The sequence below is a fragment of the Phyllobates terribilis genome, unplaced genomic scaffold (assembly GCF_046119375.1).
Source record: "Phyllobates terribilis strain yellow unplaced genomic scaffold, ASM4611937v1 Scaffold_2__4_contigs__length_985480577, whole genome shotgun sequence".
NCBI lineage: Eukaryota > Metazoa > Chordata > Amphibia > Anura > Dendrobatidae > Phyllobates > Phyllobates terribilis.
In genome coordinates, this window is record NW_027362762.1 from 811298171 (window position 1) to 811315666 (window position 17496).

Sequence of the window (17496 nt, forward strand, 5' to 3'; positions counted from 1 at the left end):
TTTTTACTTTTGCGTATGTCTGATTATAATGCATCTTTATTTCATTATTTATTTAGTGTATTACATCGTACTATTTGTGTGCATTATATTGCACCAAATTTCTATAGTTCTAACTTTAGAATTGCTTTTTAATTAACGTGTGTATATACATTTGTGCATATGTGTACATCTTATCATCATTTCTTGATAGTATTCTGCCATCCGGTGTATTCTAACTCCATAATTAGACTGGAAGAGTGGGGCTCTTGAGACACCATTTCTTGGCTGTTTCTATGTACCAGTACTCACACGAAGAACTTCATCAGATAGCTTAACTGCAGGAGGCATGTATGAAGATTCCAGAAGAAGGTTTATTTTCAAGCAGAATTTTAGTAGTTATGCACAATTACAGTAGGTAAAGAAGACAATTCTGAACCAGAGATACAAAGACATGAGCCTCTTAACATGGCTCACGTACACTATCTGGCAAGAAGAAGGGAGGGATTACTGACATTAGAGCAGAGGAGACAGACAGGGAGAGAGACAGGAAAAACTTCTAAAAGTCAAAACTGATTGAATAGCGACGTAGCAGCAAAAATAAAATGACAATACGATACTGTATGATTCCAAAGTCGTGGAACGTGAGACGGTGGCTACTCCTTGCATTTTCTCATAATTAATTTGTGTCTCTCATTGGCCTTCCTATGCTTTCATTTCTTTTTTATTTTAATTATTAATTTTTAATCTTTCTTTTTATTGTATAGAGGTGTAACTCCACAGAATATATATTAGTTATATACAGTATAGACCAAAAGTTTGGACACACCTTCTCATTAAGATTTTTCTGTATTTTCATGACTTTGAAAATTGTACATTCACACTGAAGGCATCAAAACTATGAATTAACACATGTGGAATTATATACTTAACAAAAAAGTGTGAAACAACTGAAAATATGTCTTATATTCTAGGTTCTTCAAAGTAGCCACCTTTTGCTTTGATGACTGCTTTGCACACTCTTGGCATTCTATTGATGAGCTTCAAGAGGTAGTCACCGGAAATGGTTTTCACTTCACAGGTGTGCCCTGTCAGGTTTAATAAGTGGGATTTCTTGCCTTATAAATGGGGTTGGGACCATCAATTGTGTTGTGCAGAAGTCTGGTGGATACACAGCTGATAGTCCTACTGAATAGACTGCTAGCTGCTTTTTTCGTGCCATAATACAAATTCTAAGTAAAGAAAAACGAGTGGCCATCATTACTTTAAGAAATGAAGGTCAGTCAGTCCGAAAAATTGGGCAAACTTTGAAAGTGTCCCCAAGTGCAGTTGCAAAAACCATCAAGTGCTACAAAGAAACTGGCTCACATGAGGACCGCCCCAGGAAAGGAAGACCAAGAGTCACCTCTGCTTCTGAGGATAAGTTTATCCAAGTCACCAGCCTCAGAAATCGCAGGTTAACAGCAGCTCAGATTAGAGACCAGGTCAATGCCACACAGAGTTCTAGCAGCAGACACATCGCTTCAACAACTGTTAAGAGGATACTTTGTGCAGCAGGCCTTCATGGTAAAATAGCTGCTAGGAAACCACTGCTAAGGACAGGCAACAAGCAGAAGAGACTTGTTTGGGCTAAAGAACACAAGGAATGGACATTAGACCAGTGGAAATCTGTGCTTTGGTCTGATGAGTCCAAATTTGAGATCTTTGGTTCCAACCACCGTGTCTTTGTGCGACGCAGAAAAGGTGAACGGATGGACTCTACATGGCTGGTTCCCACCGTGAAGCATGGAGGAGGAGGTGTGATGGTGTGGGGGTGCTTTGCTGGTGACACTGTTGAGGATTTCTTCAAAATTGAAGGCATACTGAACCAGCATGGCTACCACAGCATCTTGCAGGGGCATGCTATTCCATCCGGTTTGCGTTTAGTTGGACCATCATTTATTTTTCAACAGGACAATGACCCCAAACACACCTCCAGGCTGTGTAAGGGCTATTTGACCAAGAAGGAGAGTGATGGGGTGTTACGCCAGATGACCTGGCCTCCACAGTCACCAGACCTGAACCCAATCGAGATGGTTTGGGGTGAGCTGGACCGCAGAGTGAAGGCAAAAGGGCCAACAAGTGCTAAGCATTTCTGGGAACTCCTTCAAGATTGTTGGAAGACCATTTCCCGTGACTACCTCTTGAAGCTCATCAAGAGAATGCCAAGAGTGTGCAAAGCAGTCATCAAAGCAAAAGGTGGCTACTTTGAAGAACCTAGAATATAAGACATATTTTCAGTTGTTTCACACTTTTTTGTTAAGTATATAATTCCACATGTGTTAATTCATAGTTTTGATGCCTTCAGTGTGAATGTACAATTTTCAAAGTCATGAAATTACAGAAAAATCTTTAAATGAGAAGGTGTGTCCAAACTTTCGGTCTGTACTGTATGTTTGTTTGATTTCTGATTGTTATGGAGTAACACTTATATGATATTCTATTATTAGGCTCAGTGGCGAGATATCTAAACAAAATTGTCAGAAATTCAAGTTTAATTTTTATTTTTTTTAACAATGTCATTTTTTAACAAAATATTCTCTTTAAAAACGTTCAAAATATGTGTTTTAGGGCATTTGTAAACTAAGAATTAAATTACAGTTTTTTCACACAGACCAAGAGTCCTGTGAAAAAATTGCAGCATTCATTAGTTTCTATCATGTGTCAGATGAGACTCACATATTCAAGTCTATGGGTTCACACAAAAAAATTGGATCCCATCTAGATAATCCATATTGCAAATGCATTTTTACAGATACATTGCAATTCTTGACATAGGAAACAGTATTTGGTTTTGTAACTTTTTTAAATGTTGATCTATAAAAACAGATGACATACGCATGTGAAAAAATGAACATATAAATGATGCATGGATGTGGTTGGAATATAGGTGACTATACGGATGAAAATTGAATTTTTTTTCTGGTTAATGGAACGGTTTATCATACACTCATCTGTGCCTGACCTCAGGAAATGTCACGCTGTCTCTGTATACTGGAGGTAGGGGGCCTAAGCTGACCCTAAGCTGGGGCCCTGACTAATCCCTCAACCTGGAGGTACTGTTAAAGGTACAGAGGTCCAGGCCGCCAGCGTAACCCCTACCTCCTGAGGATCCCTGCACCTAAGTAATCTAGTCCTGAGAAGGACCCCGATCACAACAAAAGAGGACAAGTAATAATATGCCCACACACAGTACTTAGACGAACGAGACAGTACAAGGGAAAAACCAAAACCACCTTGCATACAAAAACTACACAACTACAACAGAGGGAACACCAACGGGAAAGGAGATAAATGATAAAGCGAGGAAGGGAAAAAACACTCCAAATACACTTATCTCAGAAACTCCAAATACCACGATCCGCTCTGTTAGTCTGTATGAAATGCTTTCACCGACACTTCTCAAACAGACCAGCAGGCATTTGAAGGAGTCTCACTACAGCAACATTGATTGCAGCTGGGCGAGGCTGGACCTCGTCTAGCACAGAGAGAGAGAGAATTAACTCCCTCACTGCCGAAAACACAAAGCACCAAAAAGTCAGCTGCGAGAAGTCAGGCTGTGTAATCGTGACGATCTTCGTGGCGACACACCCGTGACAGGAAAGCAATAAAACAATATTTGTACAAATGTCAGTGTTTTCTCTAGCCAAGAGTTACTGTGAACTACATCTTGAGTTTAAATCTAATATTAATAAATTAACCCTTTACATTTGTTATACAATTAGAAATGTTTAGCCTGGGTTCACACTATATTAATGCTGCACTCTAAGGGATTATGCACTATTGCTCCCCTTTTTTTAGTGCAACAAGACGCAATACTGCATACAATAAAAGTTCCATGGGTGTGAACACGCCCAATACTACTATAACGTCAAAAAATGGAAGAGGAGGAAACGAGGGGGCAGAAAACACAAAAGAACAAACATCGTACCCTCTGAGATACAAGAAGAAATACAATGCCCGCTAATCAACTTATCAAGTTATATATTGTCCGAATGCCAAATTTCTGTTTTATCCAAGGGACTGTCTTTTTCCCCTTCTAATAAATTTGATATATATAAAACCATGATGGATGTTAGTAAATTTGCAAGAGCACTGACTTTACGTTGTCATTTTTTTGAAGAACCAACTGATCTAATGAGTACAGACCAGAACCAGGGACAATTTAGTCCCCAATTTTCTATGATCAAAAATATTATCAACAAATATCTTCCTATGCTTTCTACAGATCCCAAATTGAGAGAAGTACTACTAACACCAGTTAGGTTCACAGCTCATAAGGCATCACTTTGGGTGATCTTTTATCCCCTAGTCTTTTTCTCAAACAAGATCCTTCCAATTCTAGTACCTGGCTACACACAACTGTTTATTATAGATGTGGTCACTCCATTTGCACTTGCTGCAGCCATGTTAAAAATGCAGCGACTTTTACATCTTTTTCTACCAATATAAAATATAACATAAAAATTTTTATTAATTGTAACACTACTTATGTTATATATATTATTTCATGCAGTGCGTGCTGTCTCCAATACGTGGGATGTACGTGTACTCCCTTGAAAAAACGCATTAGACGGCATTTATCAGATGCACATAATAAATTAAGTATCAGGTGTTCTGCAGCATCAAGACATTTTTCGTTCTGCCATAATGGAGATACTTCAACATTTATAGTAACGGGCATAGAAAAAGTTTTGAAACCTCATAGAGGGGGTGATCATAGGAGAAAACTCCTTAATAGAGAAAGTTGGTGGATTTATACTTTAAATACACGTGTACCAGCGGGTTTAAATATCAGACATGATTTGATGTATCATTATGAGTGATTATTTATGGATTATTATTATGTTTATGTTCCCCTTTTTTCTTTTGGATTATTTACATTTATATGCATTGTTTCTATGCTATACGATTTTAATATGGTATGTGTGTCTAAATTTCTGATTAACCTAGCTCTGAACAGGTGCATAGCAGGACATGACATATAACTACCACTTCCTTGCTGTTTTTTTACTATGCAATGATTAAGAACTTTTAGTTCGAAACGCGTTTGCTGTTCTTCTCCAAGGTGAACTTTTAAAATATTTTTTTGCATGACCCAATAAAATATGGATTTTAGAAGATTTGTTCAGCTGGATCTTTCTGGTTCCTCACTGCTCCCCTTTGGCACCCCTATTTTCAGGATTAGTGTTCATAGAGATTGGAGCACAATCAAACATAACCCTATAATAACACTGTAAAAAATGTAGATACTTAAGAATAAATGAAAATAAAAGTCAAGCATGTGTTTTATTTAAAAAATAAGGTACATAGTGAGTAAGTAAGTTTCATTCCAATTGATACTGAATAAACTAAGGTGAAATATCTAAAGGTATGTGATTGTGCACACAACATCTTTTAGACGCCATCGTACCCATTGAGTTTGTGAAGACGAAGACACTTCAGCAAAATGCCATTGGTGTGGCCTTTTTTGCGTTTTTGTGTTCATTTTTCTTGACCATCTTGCCACAAGCATCTTTTTTTACTTGTTTTGTATGAAATGGTGGCTTAAAAGGGGAAGCTGTCTGAAGAAAGGTAATGTCTAGCGATGAGCAAGTGTGCTCATCACTGCTCGTTACTCGCTTGAGCATCAGTGTGTTTGAGATGCTCGTTACTTGGCGAGTATTTTTTGAAAGATTGGGTGGAAGCTCAAGTCCCCTGCCAGTCACTGTAATGCCATAGCCATGTTGGTACTGGCATTACTGTGATTGACTGTACGCATAACATCATCGCATAGCATCATCAGGTCTATATAAGACCTGGGACCCTATGCTCGTCACAGTCTACCCCGGAAACAGGCATAGTAGGGAGAGGTGCTGCAGAATGCTTTTATTTCTGTCATCTGTAACAACAGCCCTTATAAGGGCTCATTATAATCAATATTAATACTGCTGTTAGCAGTAGATAGATTTTGCCGGAGTGTAGGACAGGATAGGGTTCATTGCACATTCTTTCTGCTGCTGGAACTCATATCAATAGCTCTTCTCATGCCTACTAATATTCTTTTTGCTCTTAATCCTGCAAATTGTTGTGAAAAGAGATATTATATGCCATTTATACTGCTCAAGCTGTGCATTAAAAGAATACAGCCAGACTTAGTTGATTGAAATAGCATCGCTATATAGTGCAAGCAGTGAAACAAGTCCATCTGAGCTTCGATACAAATACTGCAAAGTCTTCTAAGCCTCAAAATATTATACACCATTTAAACTGCGGCAGTTGTGCATTAAAAGCTTATAGCCAGACTTGGTTGGTTACCAATAGAATCGCTATATTGCTACTGCAGTGTAACAAGTCCATCTGAGGTGGGCAAATTTTACTGCGATAATAATCCTGCAAAGTTTTTGAAGCAGGGAAATATCATACGTAATTTAAAATAGGCAAGGAGTGTAGTAAGGGACGGGGAAGTGGATGTGATGCTGATGGTGAGCGCAGAAGCTGAGGCCGTGGGCAAGATGAAACTCTGCCTGCTGCACAAATCATGTCGACCTAGCTTCCTGTTGCACTTTTTAGGCGGCGCAGAACACCACTCTTGATGCCAGACCAGTGTGAACAGGTTGTTGGTGGGATAGCAGATAATGCTTAGTCAGTTTGCCAGCACCACCCTGTGTTCCACACGGTCCAGTCTCAGTAGCCGTGATTCTGGATCACATAATCCTCACTCTGATTCTCCTTCCTCCCACCATGCCCGAATGTCCAAGTGATCCCAGACTTGGACACTCCGAAGAGCGGTATACATTTCCATTTATAGATTCCGCCTTCTTGCCCTGCCCACATCAAGTGAGACATGAGGAGATCGCAGGTAGCGATGCCCAAATATTTGAGCAGCCTTGCTTAAAAGAAGGCGACGGTTTGAAACTGCAATTACTGTCGCAAGAGGTGGATGATGATGAGTCACAATATCCAGCAAGTGATATTGTTAAGTCAGCAAGTCAGGAGAAAGACCAGGCTGCGGAAGTGGAAGACGAGGTGGTGGAGGATAAAGTCACTGATCCAACCTGTGAAGGTGACATGCAGAGCGAGGACAGCAGGGCAGAGGGGACGCGATCTGCAGCAGCGCAACAGGCTGGAAAAGGCAGTGGGTCAGCCAGAGACACAAGGTAGGCAACTGTTCCCCAGAACACCAACACGGTGGAAGTTTTTAGGCCAAGGATTAAGTGTTCCCGAGTCTGGTGTTTTTTTTAAAGATGTCCAGTTAACACCAAAAAGGCCATTTGCAACATCTGCCGTGCCAGCATCAGGGGCAGCACAACTACCAGCCTGACTACAACCAGCATGCTCAGGCACATGACAGCAAAGTACCTGAGTAGTTGAGCCGAACGCCAGGCTCCAGAAACAGTGTTTACGGGTGACACTACTCCCTCTTCCCCTGTTCTATGTGCACACCAATCCCATGTCAATGATGCAGGTGAAGATGCCTTGCACCCTGCACCTATCGTTGCACACTTGTAACCACCGTCAGCAATCAAGTCCACGTCCTTGTCCCAGCGCAGTGTTCAGTTGTCCCTAACCTCAGTCCTTGGAACGTAAGCATAAATACGCAGCCACCCACCCAAAGACCACAATACTAAACAGCCACATTTCTAGACTGCTTGCACTGAAAATGTTGCCGTTTAGGCTTGTAGAGGCAGAAGCTTTCCGCAGCCTCATGGTGGCGGCCGACCCTCGCTACTCGGTCGCCAGCCGACACTATTTCTCCCAGTGTACCGTCCCCACCTTACACAAGCACATGTCCCATAACATCAGCCGTGCCCTGACCAACACTGTTACTGGGAAGGTCCACTTAACTACAAATACGTGGACAAGTGCTTGTGGCCAGGGACACTACAGTTCCATGACAGCACCCTGGGTGAATATTGTGGAAGCCGTGACCAAGTCGGACCCTGGGAAGGAACACATGATACTGACACCGAGGATTGCGGGCCGTGGTTCAATCAGGGTTTCCCCCACTTTCTACAGCAGTTCCTGCACCTCCTCAACCTTCATCTCCGAAACGTCATAAGTCGCAAGCTGGAAGCACTGCCTCAGCCAAGCGGCAACAGGCTCTGTTGAAGCTAATCTGCTTAGGTGACAAACTGAACAGTGCCGCAGAGTTGTTGAAAGGTCTAACAGACCAAACTGATCTATGTCTCTCTCCCCTGAACCTTCAGCTTGGCATGGTCGTGTGTGCCAATGGCCATATCCTGGTGGCGGCTCTGAAGCTTGGCCGCCTCGCACACATATCATGCCTGGCCCACATGCTCAATTTAGTGGTTCAGCGGTTTCTCAAAATCTACCCAGCTCTGCCTGAGGTGCTTGTGAAAGTACGCTGCGTGTGTGCCCATTTCCGCAAGTCAGCAACAGCTTCTGCCGCCATAGCACTGCTTCAGCAGTATTTGCAACTTCCAGCTCACCAACTGGTGTGCAATGTCACCACGTGTTGGAACTGATTGTTACATATATTGGCAAACCTTTAGGAGCAGCAGGGGGCAGCAGTTGAATACCAGCTCCAACATGCCCATGGGCATTCCGGTCAGCCTCCACACATAAGAGCTCATGAGTGGGCATGGATGTCTGACATCTGTGCCATTCTCCAAAACTTTGAGGACTCGACCAACATGGTGAGCGGTGATGATGCCATAATCAGCGAAACCATCCTGCTTCTCTGTCTACTGATATGCTCGCTGCTCACAATTTATGAGGAAGCTTTGCAGGCGGAGCAAGTTGAGATGGTGCAAGAAACTATACAGGGTGATGCTACACAGCCTAGCCTCATCTCATCTTCTCAACACTGATTGGGTGATAATGAGGAGGAGGAGAAACAGGAGCTGATTGCCTGTGCTACAGATGGTACTACCCACGCCACCCTCATCCCATCTTTTCAGCTTGGATGGCCTGAAGATGAGGAGGAAAGGGAGGACGAGGAGGACAAGGAGGAGAACGAGGAGGAGAAGATGGACAGTCGTCCTCTTGGTGGGGACTAAGAAGTCTTGGCTGTTGGCAGTCTGGCACACATGGCTGAGTTTATGTTTCACTAGCTTCCCCCTGACCCTCACATTTAATACATTTTGGCCAACAATAATTACTGGTTGGTCACCCTTCTAGACCCACGCTACAAGGAGAACTTTCCATCTCTCCTTCCCGTGGTGGAGCATCTGACAATGCTGGCGGCAGAGGTCATAGTTTCTTGGACAACCAAGGAGTAGAGATGAGGGAGACACACATCAGATGCAGCAGAGGCAGAGGAATCCTATAAAAGGTCTGGAACAGTTTTCCCAGATCCTCACACTATTCAGGCCCTGATGCACGGGGTACTCTAACAAGGAGGGAAATGTTTTGGAAGATTCTGAAGGAGTACCTTGCCGACCGTACCAGCATCCTCCGTGATTCCTCTGTACCTTACAACTATTGGGTATCAAAGCTAGACACGTGGCATGAACTGTCTCTCTACGCCTTGGAGGTCATGGCCTGCCCTGTCGCTAATGTTTTGTCAGAGCGGGTTTTTAGTGCCACCAGGGATATTATAACATCCGACTGTCAACTGAAAATGTTGACAGACTGACTCTTATCAAAATGAACAAGCCCTGTCTTCTCAACACCACTGAATGACAGCAGCGGAACATAAGCTCAAATCCAGTGGGTTTTTTATGTTTTTTTTCTGGTGTATTGCCATGCACTCATACCCACCCAAACATGGGTATACGCTATAGGCTTCAGGATGTCATCTTTTTTGTGTCATCCTCCTCCTTCTCCTCCTCTTCCTGCTCCACCACAATATCAACAGGATGATCATGCTACCCTCGCTATAAATTTTTTAAGGGTGTTTATGATGCCCACATTAATAATTTTTAGAGGCCTACCTCTAACATTCTTTTATATATATGTATACACCCCCAGGGGTAAATGTTTTCCAGCCCATGCACTTAGTGCATGCACATTACCAGTCTAGGATACCCACTCCTTAATAATGGTAAAAAAATGTTTTCTGAGGCCCTCCACTATGTCTCTTCAAAGGGGTATTGGAGTGTCTCCTTCTAATTTTTGGCATCCCTTACACTTAGTGCATACGCTTTAATAGTCTAGGAGACCCACTCCTTGTTAATGGGAAAAATTGCTTTTCTGAGGCTCCACCTTCTAGTTGAGGGAACATTTTTGGAAACCAAAAGAACCAGTAGGTCCCAATAGTATATGATCCAGTGCCTTATTGTGGGCTGTCAGGTGGTCGTCACATAGGGAGTTCCAATACTGCATACAGGATTTCTCAGCCGGGACAAGAGACTTTGTACAGTAAGTATAGAAAAGACTGAGTAGATGCGAAACGCTCCACTATATTCCCCAGCAGGGTTGATGAAATAACAGTCCTTGGTGCTGATTCAAATCTATTCTGTATTTTACAATATTACCTCTCTTATCTGCAATTCTTGTATGGTAAACTTTCGCACTAGAGATAGCATATTACAGGCATCTAGTCAGAGTTTATTGCCTTATAGTCCTTGATGCTGCAACCGGAAAAAAAAAATTCTATTCTATTCCCTATTAATACCGCTGTTAGCTGCATTTAGTATAGGGATAGGTGCCACTGTAGGTATCAGCTGCTGGAAATGATGGTCACATACATCTCTTCCACTGTCCATAATTTGATTGTTTTGGTTTTTAAAAAAAAGACAAAAAACCTTGACAGATGTGTTTTTTACGGTGATCTGTACTCAGAAATTCATCAAAGCAGGTAGGGTGGCTTTTGTTCCTCCTCAGTTTGGTGCTGCCATGCACAAAAAAAACCTCTTTTCAGGGTCGATTCAAATCTATTCTATATTCTACAATATTACCTGTTTTATCTGCAATTTGTGTGTGGTGAGCTGTCGCACTAGGGATGGCGTATTACAGGCATCTAATCAGGGATTATTGCCTTATAGTCCTTGCTACTGCAACCGGAAAAAAAAATTATATTCTATTCACAGCTGTTAGCTGCATTTAGTAAAGAGATAGGTGCTGCTGTAGTTATCAGCTGCTGGAAATGAGTGTTCATTATGGTTGGTTGTGTTCCTCTACATGTCCTCTGCAATTCATGTATGGTGAGTAGTGACGGGCGAGCACTAAAATGTTCGGGTGCTTGTTGTTCGAGTCGAGCACATTGGAATACTCGGGTGCTCAACCCGAGCAACGAACCCAATATATCCCCCATATTGAGAAACTTGAGCATTTTTCAGGCGGCTCCCCCTTGGCGGTCTGCAGAGGGCCTAAAAATTGCCAAAATTGATGGGAACAGTGCTAAAATGGCATGGGAACAGCATGGGGAAGACCCCTGGAAGCATTTCTGACTCTCAGGTCATTGTTGTCAACAATGTTGTCAGAGGTATTATGCCACTTTTACGGACTCACAATAAAACATACTAAAACGAAACCAAAATGGATTTTCCTGGGAAATATGTTAAGGAACATCCTTTCCAGGGTAATGACTTGTATATAAGGCAAAATAAATAATCAAAAACAAAAATACTCCTCCACACCTTGGGCTATGTTCACACGTAGAGTTTTTGATGCATTTTAGCACTTTTGCATTGCTTTCAACCGTGACAAATGCATTCACTGGGAAATGTCAATTTAACATTTCACAACCTTATCTGGCCATGTGGTGTGTGAGACATGATCAGACACATCCTGTTTCATTTATGAACGTGGGACTCTGAAAGTCACAAAGCCTATTTTTATAGGGCCATCAGGCGGCCTTTACTAGTCTTAAAGGGCCAGCAGTCGGTCCTCGCTATTCTTAGAGAGCCATCAGCCGTCTATGCTTTGTTGTTCCCATTACTAAAGATTGGGTCTCCTATACTGTTATTGTGTATGCAGTGAGTGGCAGGTCTGTCCAAAATTTGGATGCACCCCAATACCCCTTTGAAGAGACTTAGAGGAGGGCCTCCTGAAAACAATGTTCCCATTATTAGGAAGTGGGTCTCCCATACTGTTTGCCTATGCAGTGAATGCAAGGGCTGCCAAAAATTTGAACCTACTCCAATGCCCCTTCGAAGAGACGTAGAGGAGGGCCTCCTGAAAAAAAATGTTCCCATTATTAGGAAGTGTGTCTCCCATTGTGTTTGCCTATGCAGTGAATGCAAGGGTTGCCAAAAATTTGGATGCTCTCCAATCCCCTTTGGAAGAGACATGGAGGTCAGAGGGCCTCCTGAAAACAATGTTCCCATTATTAGGAAGTGGGTCTTCCATTGTGTTTGCTTATGCAGTGAATGCAAGGGTTCCAAAAATTGGGAGGCACTCCAATGCCCCTTGGAAGAGACATAGAGGGCCTCATGAAAAAATGTTCCCATTATTAGGAAGTGGGTCTCCCATAGTGTTGGCCTATGCAGTGAATGCAAGGGCTGCCAAAAATTGGGAGGCACTCCAATGCCCCTTGAAAGAGACGTCGAGGGCCTCACGAAAAAATGTTCCCATTATTAGGAAGTGGGTCTCCCATAGTGTTGGCCTATGCAGTGAATGCAAGGGCTGCCAAAAATTGGGAGGCACTCCAATGCCCCTTGAAAGAGACGTCGAGGGCCTCACGAAAAAATGTTTCCATTATTAGGAAGTGGGTCTCCCATAGTGTTGGCTTATGCAGTGAATGCAAGGGCTGCCAAAAATTGAGAGGCACTCCAATGCCCCTTGAACGAGATGTAGAGGGCCTCATGAAAAAATGTTCCCATTATTAGGAAGTGGGTCTCCCATAGTGTTGGCCTATGCAGTGAATGCAAGGGCTGACAAAAATTGGGAACCATTCCAATGCCCCTTGGGAGAGACGTGGAGGAGGGCCTCATAAAAAAATTTGGTGGTGTTGAGAAGTCTGGCCCAATCCAGCCCTTGCTCATTTTTATAAGAGTCAGCCTGTCAGCATTTTCAATTGACAGGCGGATGCGCTTATCAGTTATAATTCTACCAGCAGCACTAAAAACCCGCTCTGATTAAACACTAGCGGCAGGGCAGGCCAGGACCTCCAAGGCGTAGAGAGCCAGTTCATTCCACGTATCCAGCTTGGATACCCAATAATTATAAGGCACAGAGGACGTTGGTACGGTTGGCAAGGTACTCCCTCAGCATCTTCCCAAACTTTGCACTCCTTGTGAGAGTACCCCGCGCCTCAGGGCCTGTGCGATAGGAGGGGCTGAGAAAATTCTCCTAGAACTTTGACAGTGTTCCCCTGCCTCTGCTGGATTGGAGTTGTGTCTCTCTCCCTCTACTCCTTGGTTGTCCAATGAACTGTGACTTCTGCCGCCAGCGTTTTCAGATGGGAATTTTTTTAATAGTTCCACAACAAGGGCCTTCTGGTACTGCCCCATTTTTGTAGACCTGTCCGCCTCAGGAATAATAGATATAAAGTTCTCCTTGTAGCGTTGGTCTAGTAGTGTCACCAACCAGTAATGACTGTCACCCAAAATTTTGAGAACGCAAGGGTCATAGGAAAGGCAGCGTAACATAAACTCAGCCATGCGTGCCAGACTGCTAACAGGCAAGACTTCCATGCCCTCACCAAGAGGGCGAGTGTTGTTGCTCTCCTCATCCTCTCTGTCCTCAGGCCATCCACGCTGAACAGACGGTATGACAGCTGTGCAGGTAGTACCGTCTATTGCGCATGAAAGTAGCTCCTGTTCTTCCTCCTCCTCCTCCTCTTCCTCATTGTCACCCAATCCACATTGGGATGAGATGAGGCTGGGCTGTGTGTAATCACCCTGTATGGTTCCTTGCTCCATCTCATCATGCTCCGCCTGCAGTGCATTCTCTTTGATTGTGAGCAGAGAGCGTTTCAGAAGACAGAAAAGCGGGATGGTGATGCTAATTATGGCATCATCGCCGCTCACCATCTTGGTGGAGTCCTCAAAGTTTGGGAGGATGATACATATGTCTGACATCCATGTCCACTGCTGAGGTCTTATGTGTGGAGTCTGCACTGAATACACCAATTTAAGATACACTAGGTAACTGCTCTCCTCCAAATTAAAGATTTCCGAGTGCATGCAAAGAAGCTAATCAACCAAATTTGCTTATCTGGTTGAAAAACTTCACTCAGAGAATAAACCACGCAAAATGGCATACTTTATTACGTAGACATGGGGTTATATAGTATTCTACTTCTAGGTGGGATTAGTAAAATTCATTGCTCCTTCTGATAACTTGGACACTGCAGTTTGCTCATCCATGTATCTCCTGTCCTCACTAACACCTTAGGAATTCTGATGGGAGGGGTGAAGTCGTCTCTCAGCGCCATCTTTGCCAACTCAACATGAATCTCTCTGTTATCAGCCATGCACATGCATACGTCATTCCCAGGAAATCATTTAGTTGTTCTTGTCTACAATAAGAACAGAAACTGTTAGTTATGTATTCATTAACTATTAACATAATCCATGCGCAAATACACATTTGCATACATACGCATAAATTATTCCATCATCTCTATATTAATTCACACTGATTAGCTAATCTATTAAAAGAAACTAATTGATTTTCTATAATATATATATTTTACCTTGACACTGGTACTCAACAACTGCCCTCTTCTGCTCACAAATCCTTCCCAACATCTGCAGTGTAGAGTTCCAACGCGTGGGGACATCACACACCAGTCTATGAGCCGGAAGCTCCAAAAGGTGCTGAAACACGGCAAGGGCAGCGGAAGCTGTAGGTGACTTTCTAAAATGGGCACACAGGCGGCGTACTTTAACAAGCAGATCCGGCAGCTCCGGGTAGGATTTGAGAAACCGCTGAACCATGAGGTTAAGCACATGGGCCAGGCATGGTACATGTGTGAGCTTGCCTTGCCTCAGAGCTGCCACCAGGTTCTGGCCACAGTCACACACGACCATGCCTGGCTGTAGGTTCAGCGGTGTGAGCCACATATCTGCCTGCTCTTTCAGAACTGTCCACAACTCTTCAGCATTGTTCGGTTTGTCACCTAACCATATTAGCTTCAGCACAGCCTGTTGCCGCTTGACCGAGTCAGTGCTGCAGTGCTTCCAGCTTGTGACTGATGTGGTCATTTCGGAGATGGAGGCTGAAGAGGAGGAGGAGGCTGAGGAGGATGAGGTGCAGGAGCTGTAGACTGTGGGGGCAACCCTGATTGACCTAGGGCCCGCAATCCTTGGTGTCAGGAGATCGTGTTCCGTCCCAAGGTCCTACTGGGTCTCATTATCATCAACACCTTGTGACACTTTCCCACCGTGACCTTTGTGTGACCATGGCTGCTCAAATATTTCGGCATCGCTACATGCAATTTCCTCTTGCCCCGCTTCAAGTGGACCGGGCGAGAGGCCCGAATCTATAAATGGAAAAGTGAACAGCTCTTCAGAGTGTCCAAGTGTGGGATCAGTTTTCTCTGGGCACTCGGCATAGTGGGAGGAAGGAGGTTCAGGGTGAGGAATATGCTGTCCAGACTCACGGCTACTGAGACTTGACCGTGTGGAAGACAGGGTGGTGGTGGTGGTTAAGTGACGGAAAGCATTATCTGCTATCCAACCAATAAACTTTTCACACTGCTCTGTGTGCTCTCTGGTCCCCTATTAATTGGGACAGGAAGGTCGAGTGAGAAGATGTGGGTGTTTATTGTGGCACTAATTTCAGCTTGCCCACGGCCTCGGCCTCTGCATGTACCATCACCATCACGTCCAGTTCCCAGTTCCTTGCCACTTGCCTTGCCCATTTTAAATGAAGGACAATATTTTCCATGCTCACTACAAATGGCTGAATTTGGAGCGAACTTATATGTGATCCGTGTGACCGACAAACCACAGTTTTAAATAGCTGGCCTGTACGTAACTATTTTGAACAGCAAACTGGTGTCAATAGCTTCACTGACACTGAAACAAATTTTTAATGGAGGCCAGAAATGGCAGTATTTTCAGCGTAATTATATGTGATCCGTGTGACGGACAAACCACGGTTTTAAATAGCTGGATTTTTAGCGCTGTAATATGAAAAGGACCTGGCTGTATTCTGCAGTGCCAACAAGCAAATGGCGCTGAAAAACTGTGTTCTCTGGATTGCTTTTTAATCAAATAATTAGGCTTAAGATCCCAAAAAAAATTATTCCTGACCCCTGAGACCTGGGCCTATGTCTAGAAGTATATAGCAGCAGCAGAACAAAAGTGGAATGGAGCCTCTTGTGCTATATCCACTGCAGTCTGCTATATACACTGCTTGCCTGATATCTCTGCAGATGGATTAGTCCTCATGACGCGCCCCCTGGGCCGTGGGGTACCCGGAGCCGGGCCGGTAGATGCTGGGGGTTGTGGTCACAGTGGTGTTGACCCGGTCCGTGACCCAGGTGGTCAATCCAAGGGTAGTAGATGTATATAGGTTATATAATGTCCGACTACGCCACCTGTGTAGTGCGGTTGTGTCACCCTGGCCTGGATGCCACAAGTGTAATTAAAGCTGTGTCTGAGAGCAAGGGGGAGGTTCTCTAGTCAGGGGAACATTAGCATGCAGTACCTCCTGTCTCAGGCCAGTAGGGGGAGCAGGCTGCCCCTATAAAAGCTGGTGCTGGGGGCAGGGTTAGGGAGAACTTGATGGCCTGTCTCAGGACTGAGACGTGTCCCAGAGCAGAGCAGGGACAGACAGTTTTGTATTGCACCTAAGAGGAAGTGTGGCAGGAGGAGAGCCACAAGCCAGAGACAAGAGGCGAAGAGAGCCTGTCTTGGCAGAAAGAGGACTTAATTTACCAGACTTTGGTGTCTGAGGCTGGGAGGATTCCACATCCTCCAGCAGAGAACCAGTCCGCAAGGGACTGTATATTCCTTGGCCTAAGAAGCCTGGAGGCCCTGCCACAACAGAAGGGACCAGCAGAGCCGTACAAGGCTGGGAGCAGAAAGGAACCCACGTCGCAGGCCATACAGGCGAGAATACACGGAAAGCTCGGAAACATGGGCTGCTACACTATAACGAGGAGATAGCCAGAAGGAGCACAGAAAGCACGGTAGGCCTACACCCTCACCCTGACCAGGGCCAATTTCCCCGTTGCTCTCAGACATCCAGGTCCCCTCCTAGCTGGGACTGTTTGTGGGTCAGTTTACCTGTTCTAGTAAAGACCCTGGACTGCAACCTGTTGTCTGTGTGCTCCTTGCTCCTCCAGCACTAGCAGACTACCATTGGCCTGACCACCCTGAGCCACGGAACCGGGTCGCCACTACTACCCCCATCGTCTCCCTATTGCCCGGATCCGAGTGCCCCACGGCCCAGGGGGTGAGTCACGGTTAATAGAGACCGCCGCTGCGGAACAGTCCTCTGAAGCCGGTGGTATAGCAGCAAAGGTGGTATAACTCCCCACAGGAAGAGTTAGCTTCAGGGCAGTGTGTGTGGATGATGGTGGTTGTGCAGGGTGTCGCGGTGTAGAAATAACCACAAAGTCCGTATAAGGCAGTCGCAGGGTCTTTACTGGTAGCAATTAGACAGGCCTGGACTGGAGTACTGGCTAGAGATAAGAGT